Raw genomic sequence first — 21331 nt, 5'->3', positions numbered from 1 at the left:
CAGATCTCTACTGCTCTTCCCAAAGGTACGCTTGAGCAAGTTGATACATGCAATGGGTGTACTTTGGGAAAATACGCCAAGTCTTCCTGTCACGACGAATACATTCGAGTAGAGGCTATTCTAGAGCGAGTCCATTCAAATGTGTGCAGACTATTCTTGATAGCATCCATGACAAAACACAGTTATTATGTTATATTTGTTGATGACTTTTTTTGAAAATGTTGGATATTTTTTATGCAGAAAAAGGATAAAACTTTCACAAAGTTTTATGAGTTTAAAGCATTGGTGGAGAAAGAGTTGGGCAAGAAGGTTAAATCTCTACTGAGTGATAACGATGGTGAGTATGTCTCAAACAAGTTTAAGAACTCCTGTGCAGCAGAAGGGATTAAACAAGAGTTGACAATGCTCCATAACCCTCAGTAGAATGGGGTGGCCAAGAGGAAGAATAGAAGCATAGTAGGGGTAGCGAGGGAAATGTTGCATGATCAGGGACTACCACTACACTTGTGGGATGAGGCATGCAACACAATGATTTATGTTCAGAACTGTAGCCCACATCGGATACTTGAGAGGAAGACACCAGAGGAGGTTTATTATTGTAAGAGGCCAGATGTTGGTCACTTTAGGATTTTTGGGTCATCGGTATATTTCCTTGTGACCAAAGATGCATCGAAGAAGCTTCAGTGGACATTAGATTTGGGAATATTTGTGGGTTACACTGATACACCTCACAACTATTGGGTGTACTTGATGACTAGCAGGATGATAGTGGTTTGCAGGGATGTCAGATTCGATGAGGAGAAGGCCATGTGAGTTTCCCGTGAGAGGGAGCTTGAGCTACATGCCGATGAGGAGCTTTTAGATTCTAAGGTTGAGGAGCCTCAAATTGATGTGGAGCAACTACATGTAGAGGATTCGAGAGTGGAGACATCCACTCAGGCTGAGTCTTCCAGAAATGGGAGAAAGCGCAACAGAGAGGCAGATAGATTGTTGTCAGATGCTAGAGAGAATGTGGGAGAACCCACATCATAGCACAGACAGAGGTAGTCACATGACATGTACATTGGATACATGGATCTTATGAGTGGATGTGTTGTGAGAGAGCCATATTCCTTTGAGGAAGCAATGCAGCAACCGGTTTGGGTTGATGCCATGGTGGAGGAGTATGACTCTATAGTTCGTAATAGTGTTTGGTATGTGGTCCCAAGACCAGAGGATAAGTTCGTGGTGAGCTCCCAATGGATTTATAAGGTAAAGCAAGTTACAGATGATAGTGTGGAGAAGCATAAGGCTAGATTTGTGCCCCATGGCTTTTCATAGGTAGAGGGGATTGACTATGATGAGACTTTTGTTCATGTTGCAAGGAACTCTTCAATTAGATCTATATTGGCACTATCAACACAGGTGGGTTGGAAGATACTTCAGATGGGTGTGAAGACAACCTTCCTTAATGACATGATTGACGAAGAGGTGTACATAGAGAAGCCCAAAGGTTTTGAGACCTTCGAATGTGAATCACATGTGTGTCGGCTCAAGAGAGCATTGTATGGGCTGAAGCAAGAACCCTGTGCTTGGTGCACTAGGATAGATATCTACTTCACCGAGTTAGGCTTCACGAAGAGTGAATGAGATGTGAACCTATACGACATAGTGGTGGAAGGTAAACTGTTGATCATTGTACTTTATGTTGATGATCTCATACTAATAGGTGTTGATCAACTGATCAAATCTTGCAAGGATGACCTTACAAGAGAGTTTGAGATGAAGGAAATGGGGCTCATGCATTACTTTCTTGGCATGGAGGTATGGAAGGGAGATGGGGAGTTGTTTGTGTCTTAGGGAAAGTATACCAACGAGATACTCAGGAGATTCCACATGGAGAGTAACAAACCCATGGAGACTCCTTTAGTAGGTAACTAGAGGAAGGATGATGCTACTTAAGGGAATTAGTGGAAGCTAATGTTTATAGGCAACTTGTGGGTTCACTCATGTACTTGGTGAACACACGACTAGATATGTGTTATGCAATTAACCAGCATAGTCAAGCGATGGTTAGACCTTCCAAGCTGTATTGGAAGGCACCAAAGCATGTGTTGAGATACCTCAGGGGAACTTCTCAGTATGGATTATGGTACAGACGGACAAAGGGAGTGAAGCTTCAAGGCTTCACAAATGCAGATTGGGCAGGGAGTCCATCCAACTGGAAAATCACATCAGGAGGGATTTTTGTATTGGGTCACCGACATTTTATTGGTACAGTAGGAAACAGAGATTGGTTGCACTCGGTGCAACGGTGGCAGAGTTCATGGTTGCAAGTCAGGCAACGCATGAGGCCATTTGGATGAGTAAGATCCTGGTTGTTTTTTTGGTCAGCAGATGGATCCAACAGGGATTTACTGCGATAAGAAAAGTTGTATCAAACTCTTTGAAAATCCATTTTTTCATGATAGGTCCAAGCACATTGATATTTGATATCATCATCTCATAGATTGTGTATTGAGGCGGATCATGTTGTTAGAGTACATTCCCATGGAGGAGCAAGATGCTGACATTTTAACAAAGGCATTGTCAATATGTAAATTCAAGTTTCACAAAGAGAGGATTGAGGTAGCTGATAATCCCTTTCTTGTTGAGAGGGAGTGTTGAGAAATGGTAAAAAGAAATTCCAGTTTAAATTTGTCCTTGAATTTAAATTGTGAATTAAAATCGAATTATTCTCATAGCAACTTGTAAATAGTTAATTAAGTTTAATTAACTTAATTAGCTTAGGAATTTCAAGTTGTAAGTCTTTTTGAAGTCATGTAGATGTTCTCCCTAAGTTTTAGGGGTCTTAGGGGTCTAGTATGAGTTTAAATTGAGTTGTTAATTAGATAGCTCAGTTTACTGAGTTATGTTCAGTTAAATTAGTTTCAAATTGTTTGTGGAGCTAATAAAGAGTTTAACAATCAGTTGGTGCATTAGTGCATCCACAAATGTCACTCTAGTTAACTGAAGATTCCCTCATCAGAAACTTATTCATGTCGATTATGACAAAGACCTAGTTGATACTAGAGTACAGGGACATTGTACTATCAGTTGTGTGATTTATTGAGATGTAAATATGATGCATGCAATCAGAGAAGGACCTATGTTTGGATTGTGGAGTTTTAGAAGCATGAATTCCCTTTAAATATGGGCTATTCATCCTAGGAATTACACAAGAGATTAGGGGCTTGGAGAGTCGATGAATAGGCTAAGGATTTAAATTGAGCTAGCTTGTGAGCTAAGAGAGTTGAGAATACTTGTGCGGAATTTTTCTAGTGGGAACATGGTTTGTATCTTCACTCATATTTATGATATATGCAATACAGATAGCAGGGTTTTGAGCAGTGGATTTCTCCAAATACATCTTGTGTTATGTGCCATTGATTTATCTTCTTCTTGTTCATATTGTTTTCATCAATCTATTGACTTTCTTTGGTTGCAAGTAGAAGTAGATTCTTGTCCTGTGCTTTAGTACATTGCATGAGCTTGTGAATTTGCAGGATTTTCTACAATTAATAATTCTTGGCATGGTGAGGACCCTCCCTCCATTCCTGAGTCTCAAGTGCCACTCATTCGAAAATCACTCTTAAACACCCACTATTAGCACCATCAGGAACCCTTCGGATCCATCCCTTCCCCTTCCCAATTAAGGATTCACACCCATCAATCAAAAGATCCTTTATGTATCCCTAAACCAGAGAAAAACAAGGGATGAAAATCCAGTAGCCAAAAGCTGCAATAACTAGGAAAAAATATCATCAATTTGTTGAGATTGCAACAAGATGATGGAGCTTAGTGAAAAGAGTTGCCTTCACTAAGTGGGCCCGCAGGCAAATTATGGCGCAAGTTCTATTTTTGAACACAGTGTGAGTGACCACAGTGTGAGTGATCACAGTGTTTTTAGACTGGCTGTCAAAAATAGAAAAGTCAAATATTATTGTCTCATAATAATATTTGGACTCTAAACTTGATCTTATTCTCTTGGAGCACTTCAGTTTGAGCTACAGATGTGGCCCATGCAGCTGTTAGAAGGAAGTACACTTTTCTTATGAGTCAGTTGAGTTGTTGCATGCATGACTTCAGTTAGAACTCAATCAGTTGAGTTTGGTGGAGTTGATGGAGTTGTGTTCAGTTTAGCTTTGTTAAACTGCTTGTATTTAGTCTAACTGGCAAATAGACTGGATGAGTTGGGTGAATTAGTTATTAATTAATTCACAAGTTATTAACTCATAATGAAACTATAGAATACATCAGTTGACTCAGTTGCATGTCAGTGCATGTTCAGTTCAGCAGGGACAGGTGTTAGAGAGTCAGATTGCTATCAGTTGTGACTATAGTTGTGCATTAGATCTTGCACAATCAAGGGATTGAGTATGCCAATGAGTTTGCTCATGTATTTGCCCAGTTTGTAGCCTGTGCTCACGTCTTACAGAGTGTGAGTGATTCTTTGCAGGTGAAATACGAGTTTGGTAAACCATTCTCATTCATTCTTGAGCAGGTATTGAGCAGTGGAGGCAGGCAAGCAGTGGAATAGATTTGGAGATCAGATCTGAGCTGTATTGTGTGTAACAGGTGGAGCTGGTACTGGATTGCTTGTGATAAGCATTGTACTTTGTAATGTTACATGTTCTCAATCATTAATATACAGATAGTGTGGGGTTTTTAGTGAGATGCTTTCCCCGGGTTACATACTGTGTTAATGTGTGAATGCTCTTGATGTTTTATTGTTATTGATGTTGCTATATTGATGATCAACGTAGAGGAGCTTATGTATTGTGTACGTATTCCGCAATAGTACATGATCAGGATAATCTCCATTGAATATGTGTTAAATTATTCAAAATTTCTACATGGTATCAGAGCTAGATGATTTGTAGAAAAAGTTTCTACATGGTATCGGAGCTGTTGATCATCAGTTCTACTATTCACGAAGTGTTTACATTCTATTTCTTCAGGCAGAGTCTGTAATCGGGCCAGGTAGCCTCTGGATTCATCCTTCCTTTGGAAGGTGAGATATCCAGTGAATGCCCATACAGTCAATCTTTGTACGAGAAATATTGTGTTCTCACGAATCTTAGATCCGAGGCGGTTGAGTTGGTTGCTGGTGGAATTCGAATTTGCAGCAGTGTTTTCTTGGTGACAACGCAGCAATGTCTTTCAACGGATTGCGATTAGAGTATGCTCTTGAGGGCAGCTCAAACTATATTGCATGGAAGGACAGGATGGAGGCAGTATTGGATGATAACGGGCTGAAGGAGTTCATAGATACGGATATCCCAAAGCCCACTGATGCTGCTGAGGCGGAAGTTTGGCAAAAGAAGACCGCAACATGTCGAAGGATTCTATTGGAGGGCGTGAAGGATCACATTGTGTCCAGCCTCCATGGAAAGGCTACTCGATATTTGATGTGGAAATCATTAACAGAATTATTCCAAAGCAAGAGCGATCAGAGGAAGCTAGCACTCAAAGATAAACTCAGAAACATCAAATGCGAGAAGGGTGACAGTATTCCCAAGTATCTCACGAAGTTCACTCAGTGTCGAGATGAGCTGGGAAGTGTGGGGGTTACTGTCGATGATGAGGACTTGGTGAGCTTAGCTCTCTTTGGTCTTCTGAAGAGTTGGCATTCCTATCAGGACTCTGTCAATGGTCGGGAGAAATTGCCAGGATGGGAAAGACTATGGTCAGATCTTGTGCAGGAGGAGATCAGGCGGAGTACCAGGGACGGATCTTCATCAAAGGGAGCTGATGAAGAGAATTGTGCTTTGGCTGCCAAAGCAAAGAAAGGGAAGAGCAAGAAAGCTTCTCAGTCTGGTGCGAAAGGCAAGAAGCAGGATATGTCCAAGGTGAAGTGTTTTCACTGTCACCAGCACGGACACTATGCCACTAATTCTCCGCAGAAGAAGAAGAACAAGTAGGTTGTTGGATCTTCAGCAGGAGAGGCTCTAGCCTCACAGTTTGAGCTTGATTTTTCATTGATCGCATGCCTGGTTTCAAGTGTGATGGGATCAGTGTGGTTCTTGGATAGTGGTGCGTCTTTTCACATGATGGGAGATAGAGATTTGTTCTCTGATCTGGAGGACAAAGATCTTGGAGTGCACATTGAGATGGGCGATGATGGTAGATACAGTGCGACTGGTATCGGTACCATTTCCTTTGAGAGGGTGTCTGGTAAACCCTTCGTATTGAAGGAAGTCATGCATGTTCCAGGATTGAAGAAGAATCTCATCTCAGTGGCGATGTTAGAAGACAAGGGGTATGATGTTGTTTTCAGCGAGGGAAAGGCTTTCCTGCGCAGCAAGACAACTGGTGAGACCCGGAAGATAGGGGTTCGAGTGAGGAACCTTTATCAGTTGCATGTAGATGGATGCGCAGCAATGGCGGGCAAGGCAGAAGGATTGGTGAGCCGGGATGATGGCGAGTTGTGGCACAGGAGATTGGGTCACCTTCACCATGGAGCCTTGAAGATACTGCATCAAATCACTACAGGGATTCCTAAAGGCACACTTGCGCAGTCAGATCAGTGCAAGGGGTGTACTTTGGGGAAGTTTGTGAAAGCCACCTTTCACGAGAAGGATAGTCGTGCCACGACGATCCTTGAGAGAATTCACACAAACGTGTGTGGACCTTTCTCAGTTGCTTCGACAACAAAACACAGGTATTATGTGATTTTTGTTGATGATTTCTCTCGTAAGTGCTGGATCTTCTTCATGCAGAAGAAGAGCGAGACATATTCAAAGTTCTGTGAATTCAAAGCACTGGTCGAGAAGGAGTTGGGGAAGAAGGTGAAGGCTCTTAGGAGTGATAATGGTGGTGAATACATCTCAGACGAGTTCAAGGATTTCTGCAAGGCAGAAGGGATTCGAAGAGAGCTCATAGCTCCCCATAACCCACAGCAGAACGGGGTAGCTGAGCGGAAGAACAGAACGATTGTGGGTGCTGCACGAGCAATGTTGCATGATCAGGGCCTACCCCTTCACTTGTGGGCGGAAGCATGAAATACAACAGTTTATGTGCAGAACCGTTGTCCTCATAGGATACTTGGCATGAGTACACCCGAGGAGGCTTATTCTGGTAAGAAGCCTGATCTTTCTCATTTGAGGATTTTTGGTGCTAACGTTTACATGCATGTGACGAAGGATGCCAGGAAGAAGTTGGAGTCGACCGCAGAGGTTGGGATATTTGTGGGGTACACTGATACGCCCCACAACTATCATGTGTATTTGCCAGACAGTGGTAAAACTGTCGTGCGACGGGATATAAAATTTCAAGAGGAGAAAGCCATGAAGTGTTCGCTTGAGAGGGAGCTACAATTGCATGCAGATGAGGAGATATTAGTTCCTAAGGATGAGCTTGAAGACGTGGATCAGCCACAGGATGAGGTTCATGGAGTGGAAGAGACCACTCATGCAGCGCCAACCATCAAAGGGCGAAAGCGCTTGACAGAAGCTGAGCGACTGGCTTAAGATGCAGAGAAAGTTGTAGGACCACCTATAGCCCAACGCAGGGAGAGACAGTCACCTGATCGGTACACTGGATACATGGCTCTGATGAGCAAGTGTGTTGTGACTGAGCCATCCTCTTTCGAGGAAGTTGTGGAGGATCCCGCATGGGTAGACGCCATGGTGGAAGAGTATGATTCTATTGTCAGAAACAGTGCATGGGAGATTGTTCCTAGACCGGAAGGGAAATCAGTGGTGGGTTCGAGATGGATCTACAAGATCAAGCAGGCAGCTGACGGGAGTGTGGAGAAGTACAAGGCAAGATTTGTTGCCCGAGGCTTTTCACAGATAGAGGGGACCGATTATGAGGAGACCTTTGCACCTGTCGCAAGGTATTCTTCCATACGGACAATTCTTGCTCTCTTAGCGCACATGGGATGGCACATTCATCAGATGGATGTGAAGACTGCGTTCCTCAACGGAGTCATTGAGGAGGAGGTGTACATTGAGCAACCCGAAGGCTTTGAGGTCTTCAGCAGCGAGTCGCATGTGTGCAGGCTCAAGAGAGCGCTGTATGGGTTGAAGCAAGCACCACGTGCTTGGTACACACGGATAGACAACTATTTCACAGGACTTGGATTCTCCAAGAGCGAGGCGGATCCTAACCTATACCAGATTGTGGTGGAGGGTAAGTTTCCTATCATTGTACTGTATGTTGATGATTTGATTCTAACGGGTGATGAGCTGTTGATACTGTCATGCAAGAAGGATCTTGCTACAGAGTTTGAGATGAAGGACTTGGGCCTCCTTCACTATTTCCTAGGATTGGAAATATGGCAGCGCAGTGGTGGACTGTTTGTTTCTCAGGGCAAGTATGCTCGGGAGATACTGGAGAAGTTCAACATGCATGGCTGCAAGCCTGTTGATACTCCTCTTCCTGGAGGTTGGAGGAAGGAGGATGCCACTTCGGGAGAAGAAGTGGATGCCACTGTTTATCGATAGTTGGTGGGGTCACTTATGTATTTGGTCAATACACGACCTGATATATGCTATGCAGTTAACCAGCTTTCACAAGCTATGGTTAAGCCTACCAAGCTCTTCTGGAAGGCGGGCAAGCATGTATTGCGCTACTTGTGAGGCACATCGGGATATGGTTTATGGTACAGAGAGGAGGATGAGGTGAAGCTATGTGGCTTCACGGATGCAGATTGGGCAGGGAGCCCAACGGACAGAAAGAGCACATCGGGAGGGGTCTTCAGTATTGGATCGACAACAGTTTCTTGGTACAGCAGGAAGCAGAGATCCGTGGCACTCAGTTCAGCGGAGGCCGAGTATATGGCAGCAAGTTTGGCTGCATGCAAGGCTATATGGATGAGGAAGATCCTGGTTGGTTTGTTCGGTTCTCATTTGGATCCTACTGTGATTTACTGTGATAACCAGAGTTGCATTAAACTCTCAGCTAATCCTATATTTCATGATAGATCTAAGCATATTGACATCAGGTACCATCATATCAGAGATTGTGTGCAGTGGAGGATCATGTTGCTTTCATACATTCCAATGGAGGATCAGGATGCTGATATTCTGATGAAGGCTCTCACCAGGAGCAAATTCGAGTACCACCGAGGCAGGATAGGGGTTGCTGATAATCCATATCTTGTCAAGAGGGAGTGTTGAGATTGCAACAAGATGATGGAGCTTAGTGAAAAGAGTTGCCTTCACTAAGTGGGCCCACAGGCAAATCATGGCGCAAGTTCTATTTTTGATCACAGTGTGGGTGACCACAGTGTGAGTGATCACAATGTGGGTGATCAAAGTCTATTTTTAGACTGGCTGTCAAAAATAGAAAAGTCAAATATTATTGTCTCATAATAATATTTGGACTATAAACTTGATCTTATTCTCTTGGAGCACTTCAGTTTGAGCTACAGATGTGGCCCATGCAGCTGTCAGAAGGAAGTACACTTTTCTTATGAGTCAGTTGAGTTGTTGCATGCATGACTTCAGTTAGAACTCAATCAGTTGAGTTTGGTGGAGTTGATTGTGGAGTTGATGGAGTTGTGTTCAGTTTAGCTTTGTTAAACTGGTTGTATTTAGTCTAACTGGAAAATAGACTAGAGATGAGTTGGGTGAATTAGTTATTAATTAATTCACAAGTTATTAACTCATAATGCAACTATAGAATACATCAGTTAACTCAGTTGCATGTCAGTGCATGTTCAGTTCAGCAGGGACAGGTGTTAGAGAATCAGATTGCTATCAGTTGTGACTATAGTTGTGCATCAGATCTTGCACAATCAAGGGATTGAGTATGCCAATGAGTTTGCTCATGTATTTGCCCAGTTTGTAGCCTGTGCTCACGTCTTACAGAGTGTGAGTGATTCTTTGCAGGTGAAATACGAGTTTGGTAAACCATTCTCATTCATTCTTGAATAGGTATTGAGCAGTGGAGGCAGGCAAGCAGTGGAATAGATTTGGAGATCAGATCTGAGCTGTATTGTGTGTAACAGGTGGAGCTGGTACTAGATTGCTTGTGATAAGCATTGTACTTTGTAATGTTACATGTTCTCAATCATTAATATACAGATAGTGTGGGGTTTTTAGTGAGATGCTTTCCCCGGGTTACATACTGTGTTAATGTGTGAATGCTCTTGATGTTTTATTGTTATTGATGCTGCTATATTGATGATCAACGTAGAGGAGCTTATGTATTGTGTATGTATTCTGCAATAGTACATGATCAGGATAATCTCCATTGAATATGTGTTAAATTATTCAAAATTTCTACACAATTTGGGTCAAATATTGTTGATTACAAAGGTGTTCCCCTTTGATAAACATAAACTATCATGAATCTAATTTCTTGGAATATTTAAAGCCTCAACAATATCAATGAGCAGAGTCTCCTTAGAGAACAAATCAAGAAATATTCTCCAATGATTATAATGTTGCGATAAACTAAGTGTTTTAGCAAAATGATAACCGAGCTAACCCCTAAAATTTGGAAAGGCTCTGGATCAATAACATTTGATGCCTTGGGTCATGTTAACTTCTTGACAATCTTGTGGAACCTGGAAGAAGTCAACTTAACAAACTTATTTGTATCTCCATGTATTCTGATGGTGTGATTCAACCTGGAAGGTACCTCAGAGGAAGTATTCATCACCAATGTATATAGGCCACATTTGGTAAGTAAAAAAACAAAAAATTATGAATAATTTTAGTCTCCAACCCCTCCTTATGGATCACAGGAGGTGATTTTAATCTAATCAAACCCATGGAAGAAAAAAAGATGGTTTAAATAGGCTGGACTGAGGTTGGCCTCTTCAAAGAAGTTATTCACATCATGCATATGGTAGATGTGGAAACTCTTAATGGAATATTCACTTGGAATAATAGAAGGGGAGACCACGATCTCTTTATGTTCTCTATTTGTTTCCTTATAAAGATGGAATGGGTGGTATAAAACACGATGGAGTGCTTCATAAACCTCGTTGTACATTTGGCTTCCATTTAGATTTGTTGATCACTATATTAATAATAGATTTCCCATGGTAACTTTTAAATCATATGTAATATAACCATCCCTTTGTGGACTTATATTATTTACTTTGAAAACTGTAGAGCCAAAACAGGTCCTTATCTCTATAGAGAAATTTATGGCAACAACTTTAGTTTCAATTGATACTACACATAGAAGTATGCCTTTGTCATTCAAACATCTTCCCATTATCCAAGTGCATCCTACGTTTGGACTCACTTTAATATGCTTCAATTTTGACAAGCCTAGTCAACTATTACTACATGAATCTTTGGATCATGGTAAATATTGAGATTGCAAACATATATACAAGGACTAAAATCCTAAATAACATGCCTGATTGGGAATTTCCCTTCATTCATTTAAGAACTAAACTCTTCAACATAGCATTGGATTTTGTGACAGTGTCGGGGGTTAAAATACGTGATTAATTTGCTAGACATGTGTTATATTATTTGCATGACTATCACTAGCTATTGTATGTTGTGTTGAACACAACGAGCTAGGGAGGTTTTGAGTGAAGGACCCAAAAAAAGAAAAAAATGTCCAAGTTTTTGCATCCATTTTTGGTGGTTGCGGAACATGGTTTTCTCCTTTAGAATTTTTTGTTGCGTGGTGGTTTTGTAGTTTATATTAAGGAACTACGGTTGTATTCTAATCCATAATAAATGGATTGACATTTTACGGATGCCACATGTTTTATACACACACAAACACACATTAGAGGAAATTTTAGCCTAAAAGTGGTCTCCTAAGGAAAAACAATAAAATAAGAGTTAAGAATTTTGGAGGGAAAAGGAGAAAACTACTTTTTTCTAATTGTATTTTTGGCTTATCTCCTTATAAGTTTACTCAAATTTCAAGTATAGACAGTCATATGTGGATTTAAATTCGACATCCAACGAGTACCCATTATGCATACTTTTGAGAAGACTTGCATTGATAAAAAATGAATATATGTTAAAAAAAAAATTGAACACACTTTTTTTTATGTATATTCAATTTTTATCAACGTGGGTCTTCTCAAAATTATACATAATAGGTACTTGTTGGATGTGGTATTGCAGCAATTAATGCACAACAACTACGAACTATTGCTCCATAGTCTTGGCCCTAACAAGGCTACCCGACAACAGAGGATTACATGGCAAGAAGTGAACAAATCAATGAATCCCTAAATCAATCAATCAAATCGATCATCCATGCATAAATTTCTCTATCAAGGGTTTAAGGTGAGCACCTGAAATCCTCACAGATTGGTGGCGGATGTTGGGTCTGATGGAAAAATTCTCACCCTGACCAGGAGATCCCATCCTCCACATTAGATGCAAAACCTTCGCATATTCACCACCTAACAAGGAACACAAATGGCCTTCAGTAGAGGATTGTTAGCTTAAACAAATGAACATAAACATGAACAATAAATTATACATTTAGATCTGATAGGAGAGAACATTCAATTCTATTAATCATGAAAGAAAATTGATACAAAATGTATACCTTCACATGTGAGATACTCTCCTCAAGCTTGTAGCATGGTCTTCTCCTCCCAATACAGTAGATATCTTGCACTATAATATGGATCCCCTCTCTAACCCCCTTTCATCTTGGTGAGATTATATAGTTTCCTTCTATCCTCTGGGAGAATGTATCTATACATCTAGGGGCTTGAGAAGTTAGGAGAATTCTACAATAGTGGACCCCTAACCAAATCATACACAAGTGGGTTAAGTTGATATCATTGGGAATGAAAAACTCTGGGAACCTTTTTCAAAATTATGAGATTTTTCTCAATTGTCTCAATTATGAAATAATTATTATCTCATAATTATAAAATTTTGACAAAATATTTATGAGAAATTACTCAATTATGTAATTCCACCCTTTTATTGTAGCCACCCTCCTCTCACATCTACCCAAGTAACTGACCAATCGGGATAAACATGTGACGAAGAGTTACTATGACATGATTCAACTCCCCTTGTGTCAGTTAAGGAAGTGAACCGACATAACGCACTACAGAGACCTTCTAAACATATTGCAGAACCCCCGGGAGCCATCCAAACCTCCCAAGTGACTAGCCGCTAAGATAAAATGACCTTTTATTGCATTAAACCCTTGTTCTCTCCCATAACATGGTCATGAGTGTGATTGGAACCCTATAGTCACTCCCAAAGCATGAGTATGCATGTGGCTGGGGACTTTCCCAAGTAGTTCTGTGCCTACGTCTCCAAATTATGTGCCACATTTTCAAGTCCAGGGCTTAGGTCATTGCCTAGAACTCCATGAAACTTCTAGAAATGAAATATAACATAGAAACAATGATACAAATGAAATTACTTGAACAAGGACTTGACTGGACCCCTTCTAGCCATGACTGGACTTTCGTCAAACATGTAACAAAATGAAATCTACAGGTTTAAACAACATATCTAAGCATAAGGGTCTCATACTTATCTAAGAATGACTAAGAAGCATTGATGCCTCATCACAATAACTGAATTACCATCTATTAAGACATATATTCATTGTACATTAAGTGATGAACCAAAACATGATGAGAGCCATACATTTTCACTATCATAGAATTCATTCCTAACAAGCATATAACCAATAGAAATATCAAGGGTATAACAACCATATAAACAAGGATATTTACCCATAAAATGCCAAGGATAAAGAGAGCTTTTATTGATGATTTCATAAGCTAACCAAGTATGGTACTTCCATGAACCACCCGACTAGACTAGGCTGAACCAAATCTTTCATTTAGCCAGTCATCCCCATATCATATTCCAAGTATGATTGTGGGATCTCATAAAAAAAATCAATAAAACCATCCAGGGATTCCAAAGGCCAAACTACCTCAACCCTCAACCAATGATTCCACCTCATGGATGAACATCACTAACCATCACCAGATTGGTCTCTACCCAAGCTATCCACGGCTCCAGAGCATTTGTTCCAACCAAAGCTTCCAGGACTAGTAACTCAACCCACAATTTCCACCAAGCTTCTAGAGTGTTTGTCCAAATAGGAATACCAGGAATAGTAACTCAACCCACTAAAGGTTTCTAGAGTGTTTTTCCACCAAGGATTCTAGGACTAGTAACTCAACCTAAGATGTTACAGTGATTTTAAAGCGTCTATCCAACTAAGGCTTCCAGGAACTAATAACTCAACCCACAACCAAAGGCACAAGAAAACTAATCATAAAACAAAATTATTACCCACAACACCATGGCTATATGGCAAGGCTAGGCAAATCCACCATCAAATCTAGGAAATCCTCTATGCCAATGAGAGATCATAACTAAGAAACCACATGCATATGCCATGCGTGTCAAAACTAGTGAGGAAAACATACATGCAACTAGGTACCCACAAGAAAAACCTATTGTAGTTGTTGATCTCAATGTCCTCTTGTACTTTCTTGCTCTTCCTTTGCCTTCTTGCTCCAAAAATTCAAGTATGCCACACTCCTCCAAGAGTTCTCCAAGAAAATCTAAGTTTCCAAAAGTATGAGAGAGAGAGAGAGAGAATAGAGGGAGCACTCCAAAAATGAACTGAAAAAATGTTACAAACTAATCCTAAAAAGCCTTGTTATCAATGACGTCTCCGTTTCTTCATTTTACATTATTTTCCTTCATTTTCCTCCTCACATGCGACTTGTGACCTTTCACCTTCCTTTTCTCCTATTTTCCATTATTTTATTAAATAAATGCCAATAAATGCCACTTTTCCTTTCCAAAGCCTTAGCCATTACCTTTGCCAATTTCCTTATCCTTTAATTAATCACAAGAGATCCCCAATCACTATAGTTTTCCCAACATTTAGCTTGGAATACGTGTCCCATGACCAAGGTCTTATTTTACCTTTATTAATTTTTACATGGATTTTTTACAAGGGCTATTACAAAACCCTCCCCCTTGGGGGAACATAGTCCTCGGTATTCAATAACACCTACAACCATAAAACCATTGTAAACAAAACATACTTTGCATGGAGCTTTATAACTTAGCTCATTGCAGTATTTACAATGATCAACCTACTGAGAAGCAAACCAAAAAAATAACCATAATGACATGATGCCCATACCGCTTATTGGAGCTTTATAACACAAATTGTGGTGGTATTTACATCCATATACATATGTACATATACCATATACATATACCAAAACATTCGCTCAACCAACGAATAGAGAAGGATACATAGCCCGCATCTGATCCTCCATCTCCCATGTAGCTTCATCGGGCCCAAAGTGCTTCCACTGCACTTAAACCTGCTCGATTTCTTGGTTTCGGAGCATGAGCGTCTTTCTCTACAAAATGCATTGAGGTTCCGACTAGAATTCTCCTTCTGAATCCACCTGCAATACAAACCAATCAACCACATGATCAACATTTTTAACATACCTTTTAAGCAATGACACATGGAAAATATCATGGTCTTTCACTGTTGAAGGAAGTGCAATTCGATAGGCTACTGGACAAATCCTCTCATGAATCCTGACAAAAATGAGGTGCCAACTTGGCACATGATCCAATCTGCAGGAGCTCTTCTTCGGCTTGATGCACAAGTACACCTACTCCCCAACGTAAAACTCCTTAAACAACATGTTCCGATCTTCATGGCTCTTCGGCCTATCCTGTGCTTCTTTCAAATTATTCTTGATTACTTGCATTTCCTGTTCCATTTATGCTAAGATGTACGATCCAATCAACACCTTGTTAACTGGATCACTCCAACTGATGGGAGTATCGCAACTCCTCATGTACAATGCCTCAAAAAGACTCATCCTAAAATATTCATGATACCCATTATTGTAAGTGAACTCTACCAGTAGAAGATACGCTTCCCACTTCCGCTGCTAATGCATCACATACATCCTCAACATGTCCTCTTATATCCTGTTGACCCGCTTTGTCTTTCCATATCTCTACAAATGATAAGTTGTACTGAAGGCCAAATTTGTATCTAAACCCGCAAACAACTCCTTCCAAAACTTGTAAGTGAACTTTGCATCCTTGTCTGACACTATCTTCTACGAAACACCATGCAATCTCAGCACATCTCTGATGAAGACTTGTGCTACATCATTCACTGAGTATGTAGACTTCACTGGAATGAAGTGCGCTACCTTCGTCAAACTATCCACCACAACCATGATGGAATCATGTTGCTTATATGTCCTTAGCAAACCTATGATAAAGTCCATGGAAATGACCTCCCATTTCCATGCTGAAATCGAAATCAACTATAGTAGTCCACTTGGATGCTTACACTCTGCCTTCACCTACTGAAAATCCAAGCACCTAGCCACTAACTCTGCGACGTCTCTCTTCAAATTCGATCAATAGTAAAACGTTTTCACTGTTGCAAGTGTCTTCTAATAGCCTGGGTGACCTGAATATGGTTTCGCATGAAACTCCATCAATATCATCTTCTTGAGCTCACTGTTGTCTGGCACATATATGGACTGATTTGGTACTGTAGGAACTAGTCTATGTTCCAAGTCAGGTTTGAAATGGGGGTTTGATCGGAGGTTTGTATAGAACTTTTGTTATGGACCATACTTGATGTGGAAAGCGTTGATAGATCTATTCCAAAGCAAGAGTGACCAGAGGAAGCTGGCGCTCAAGGACAAACTCAGAAACATCAAATGTGAGAAGGGAGACAGTATGCCCAAGTATCTCACGAAGTTCACTCAGTGTCGAGATGAGCTGGGAAGTGTGGGGGTGACTGTCGATGATGAGGACTTGGTGAGCTTGGCTCTACTTGGTCTTCCGAAGAGTTGGCATTCCTATCAGGACTCTGTAATGGTCGAGAGAAACTGCCAGGATGGGAGAGACTTTGGTCAGATCTTGCGCAGGAGGAGAAGATCTATTTGCACCAAAGCCAAGTGTGGTGTAGAGTTACGATCTAGCTCAGTTTTGGGTTCCTTGGATCCATTAGCGTTTGAAGTAAGGCGTGGTAGAGAAATTTTATACCAAAACCATCACTCATTTGACCAGACCGCATTAGATTTAAGGACCATAACCATTACCCTTTTGACAAGACTGCATTATATTTTTATATTTTTGTTAATCCTGATTTCATCGACCTGGGAGGAATGGTGGAGCAGAGAGCATTATGAGTGTCAGCGATGAAGTGCTTCCCATTTTCATCAATCAGTTGAAGAGGTGATGAAGGAATCTGATATTTAATCGACGGATATCATTAGCTCTAGCAAAAATTGCAAGATACATAGAATTCTAGAGAAGATAATTTTTGTAATAATGACTTGAAAGCAGAGCACAAAGGTAAACTCTGGTGTGTTTTATATTTTTAATTTGTATTATACATAGTTGCAGAGAATGGGAATGGTGTGGCATGAAATCAAGTCATAAGAATGGCTTCGCGATTTGGTGTAAAAGCGGATTGAACATTGAATATAAAGGAACATAATACATGACAACGCATGGAGTATGAGAATGGAAGAATAAGGTTCTATAAGAAGATGTGGACTCACGAGTTTTGAGTTTGAATGTTTGTCCCATGCAAGTCTGTAGCTGTCTCTGCATTAAATGTAGAAATTCCCATTGTAGATCACCTGATAATGCAATATACTAAAGCAAAATACTTGATCTACTTCTACAAACAAACTTGCGGAAGCTTAATCAATTTTGAGCAAGATCAAATAGAACACATATAACAGAGAATGAGAAATCAATCACACATGAACATAGAAGAATACTCTGGGGAAAGCCTCAACCTAAAACCTAATCTCTGTATTATCATACAAGTGGAAATATGTTCGGATTACACAAATATTTAGCTCACAAGCTATCTAGCTCTCAGTGCAATCCCTCAATGTTGCTCATATACTGAATAGACACAACATATTCCTTCCTCCAATCCTCAAAGCCTCCTATTTACTTGCGCAGTTTCTCTTGGGTCCTCTGGCTGCCACTTGTGTAAATTAACCTCTCACACAACTCCCCAAACTCAGAAGTAACTGCGCAATCTCCAAGGAATGAATTCCTTCTGCATGCAAGAGATATCCTCAATGGAATATTCCTACAACTGATAGTACATTGTCCCATCATCTGATTTCAACTAGGTCTCTGACTGAACTGACATGCATGAGTTATTTATGAGAGAATATTAAGTTCTCTGAAGTGTAGTAGTTACATGCATGCATGCATTATCTAACTGAATGCACAATCAGTTCCACAAACTGTTGGAACTAATATAACTGGACTTAACTCAGTTAACTAATTACAACTCAAAGTAAAACTCATCATGATATCCTTAATCAAGGGATAACTTCCTCAATCAAAGGGAAAACTGTGGCATGTCTTCACATAGACTTCATGTTTGATTTTCTCCAACTAATTAACTCAAGATGAATTAATTAATTAATTTTCAAATCGCTGCTAAGATCAAATTCGAATTTTAAATCTCAATTTTAGTTTAGGGACTAACTAAAATTGGATTGTATCCTGAAATGCTATCTATAGCAATGCTATTTTTATCACTTCTATATTTAGCATTTCTTGTTGCTATTTTCAACATTAAACACACTATCCCTCGCTCTTTTCTCTGGATAGGGTTTCCTTGATTTCTTTCACATATCTTGACTACCTCTCTCATAAATCCCTTTCACCCCGTCAAGATAATGGAAGCTTAAATTACTGGCCTTGGGTTTTTGGGGACAACCTTTACTCTACACTTCCATACCTGGTCTAATTAATGGAAATTCAAACCAATGACCTTTTACCAGAATTTTGGAAAAATGGAATGTTAAGCCAGTATTTTTTTATTAAACTCAAAAATTATATACATTAAATTTATAGATTTCGTATTAGAGTTTAATAAGGATTGTTACCTTGCTCAATCCATTTATGCAATGAAATTCATTAATTTCAACCCATTTGAATAGATTTATGATAAATTTAAGCCGACCGGATTAAATCACTAGTTAGATGAGAGAAATTGAGAAAAAATCAGCAATTTCAACCAATTTGAACAGATTTATAATAAATTTCATCAAGTTTAAATCACTCGTTAGATGAGAGAAATTAAGAAAGAGAGAGTTTTTTGTTTTTGGTAAGTTGTTTTTGCATTATAATAGAGAAATTTTACATCAGTTTAGCAAAATTATTTTCTTTGGGTTATCACTTTAGGAACCATGTCAGAGGCAGTAAAGTAGAGAATCAATAACTTGCAAATTGAGATGAGAATCCATACAAAACAGAGACCAAAACCATTTTCTACCCTACTCAGTGGAAGACTAACGATATGAGAAAAAAATAACAGCCTTGTTGAACAACAGAGTCTATGCTACAAAAAATTAAACTAAGCATGGAAGTAAATAAAACAAACTAATTTTGAACTGTTATTTTCTGGCATTCTTGTTGTGGTTAGGAGGGGTAAAGGAAGACCAAAGAAAAATAGCCAAACATAAAGAGTGAAACACAACTTTCATTGGCTAATCGATTTCTAGATCTGCAGAGATTCGAGGAAAAAGTTGTTAGATCAAAATCAAAGAATTTTTGGGTTTCCAGCTTTTCCCTATTTTGAGAGAGAAAGATACATAGAAATTTTTTAGTAATAAGATAAATAACAAGATGAAAATCACTAGATGGTTAGTTCTTTGACCCCTCATTCAATAAATTTAATGTCATACCCTGAGATAAATGTGTTGCCCAAACACTTCTGGACCTTAATTTTCATTTCATTCAGTTTTAGTTTTTCTTTATTTTTGGGTGGGTTGCATTCTTTTCAAAGGGAATTAATGTTTTCAAGGCAATTTTTCAGTTTCTCCAGGTTTATTCTTTCTACGTGTTCTGACTCATACACTGATCAATCTAATATTTTCACTAGACACTTGTATTAAAGAATGTTTTACAACATTGAAATAAAAATACCACCAAAAGTAAATTACGGCATTAAAATAAAAAACAGTATAACATAACAATAATGTACATCATGTAAAGTTGGCAAGGCGATGTATGCACCCACTGTGTGTGTCTAGCTCGATTTCCAGTTCGTAAAATGGGATCTTCTCATTTGTAGATTATTACTAGTAAATGTATTTGGTATCTGTAATTATGAGTAGTTGGTCACTTGACTCTGGGATAGATTAAGTGTTTATATATATATATTTTTAACAGTGGAATTATTTTTTGTCAAATTAGTAGTGGTATAGTTATTACTGGTTTATATTTGTTAATGTAGGTTGACTCATCACTGTTATTCAAAGAAACCTACACCACCTGTAATTACTTGCTAGAGGTCCCTAAGAAAGCAGCCTTTCACTATTGCCAGATGCTCTGGGTCATGGTCGTTTACCTGTTTCATTACTTCTGAGGAATAACCAAACAAAAAAGGTTTTAAGAAGTGCCTATATCTTATGTGTGGTTGAACATATTTATTGTAATTTTTTTATAAAGATTATTAGCCAAATATAATGAAAACACCATATTGTTTAGAGTTTTCCTATTTTTGTTGGCTTAATTTTGTATTCATCTTATTTCTGATGTCATTGTTGCTGGGTTAATTTCAAACTTTTTTTTATAATTCAGCAGAAGCAGGCACTTCCAAGGAGGAGGAGAGATACTAAGCTTCAAAGGGCCCTCAAGCAAATCCCAATGTCTTATATGGCTACCTACCTTCAGCTAGCTACCTTCAGCTATCCCACACTGCTAAGAGAAAAGGATATGTTTATATATCTTCTCACTAAGGCATTTGGGGAGGACAAGCCTCATACTCAGGCTTGATGTCTATTTCATTTTGTGTTCTATGATAGGTTGGAGAGTTATAGGTGGTGAGCCAAGTTTTTGATTTCATTTTGCAATTGTTATTCTGAAAGACTTGATATTGGATAAAATGGTTATGGATTCTTCACTAATATAATTAATATGTTGGTTTCTCTTAAGGCAAACCATAGTAGAAATGGTTGTAACTTTTCATGTTATGGAAATGATATTTTTAATTTAAAAGAAAGAAATAAAAATGTTATGTTTTTTAAAATATTAAAAAATAATTAATATAATTAAAAAAATGTTACGTAATGTTATTGAAAACTATGAATATATGTTTATTGTAATTTTGTACAATTTTTTTATTATAATATATTTGGTTATTATTACAAAAACGGAGTGGTTTTTACTGGGACTTTTGGAGTTTTCCATCCTAAAATCCGGCCCAAAAATTTGTGGTGAAATCTTGATTTGTGATATTTAATCTAATTTTTTTACTCTATATATGGATTCAACACCCTAAGAAACCCCTAGGGCACTTCTATTTTGTAGGGGTTACCCATCAAACTTGTGAT

The 21331-nt window shown here is 39.1% G+C and overlaps 1 protein-coding gene across 2 annotated transcripts in view; it reads left to right on the top strand.

Moving 5' to 3' along the window:
* The window catches only part of LOC149176860 (uncharacterized), a 42746-nt gene extending 21823 nt beyond the window's left edge, over positions 1 to 20923 (top strand). The window contains exon 2 of one of the 2 annotated variants that reach the window (XM_089419986.1): positions 20583 to 20923. The gene's annotated coding sequence lies outside the window, so the exon portion shown is untranslated. Of the gene's footprint in view, positions 1 to 20579 lie in introns of both variants that reach the window. The other variant, XM_089419987.1, reaches the window with a different exon arrangement.
* The last annotated feature ends 408 nt before the right edge of the window (positions 20924 to 21331 follow it).

This window comes from Pinus tabuliformis, chromosome 4_1 (assembly GCF_031772625.1).
Source record: "Pinus tabuliformis cultivar Carrire ecotype Pingquan chromosome 4_1, CPIR1, whole genome shotgun sequence".
Taxonomy (NCBI): Eukaryota; Viridiplantae; Streptophyta; class Pinopsida; order Pinales; family Pinaceae; genus Pinus; species Pinus tabuliformis.
The sequence above is the reverse complement of the archived record's forward strand: the minus strand, read 5'-3'. Positions and strand labels throughout refer to the sequence as shown.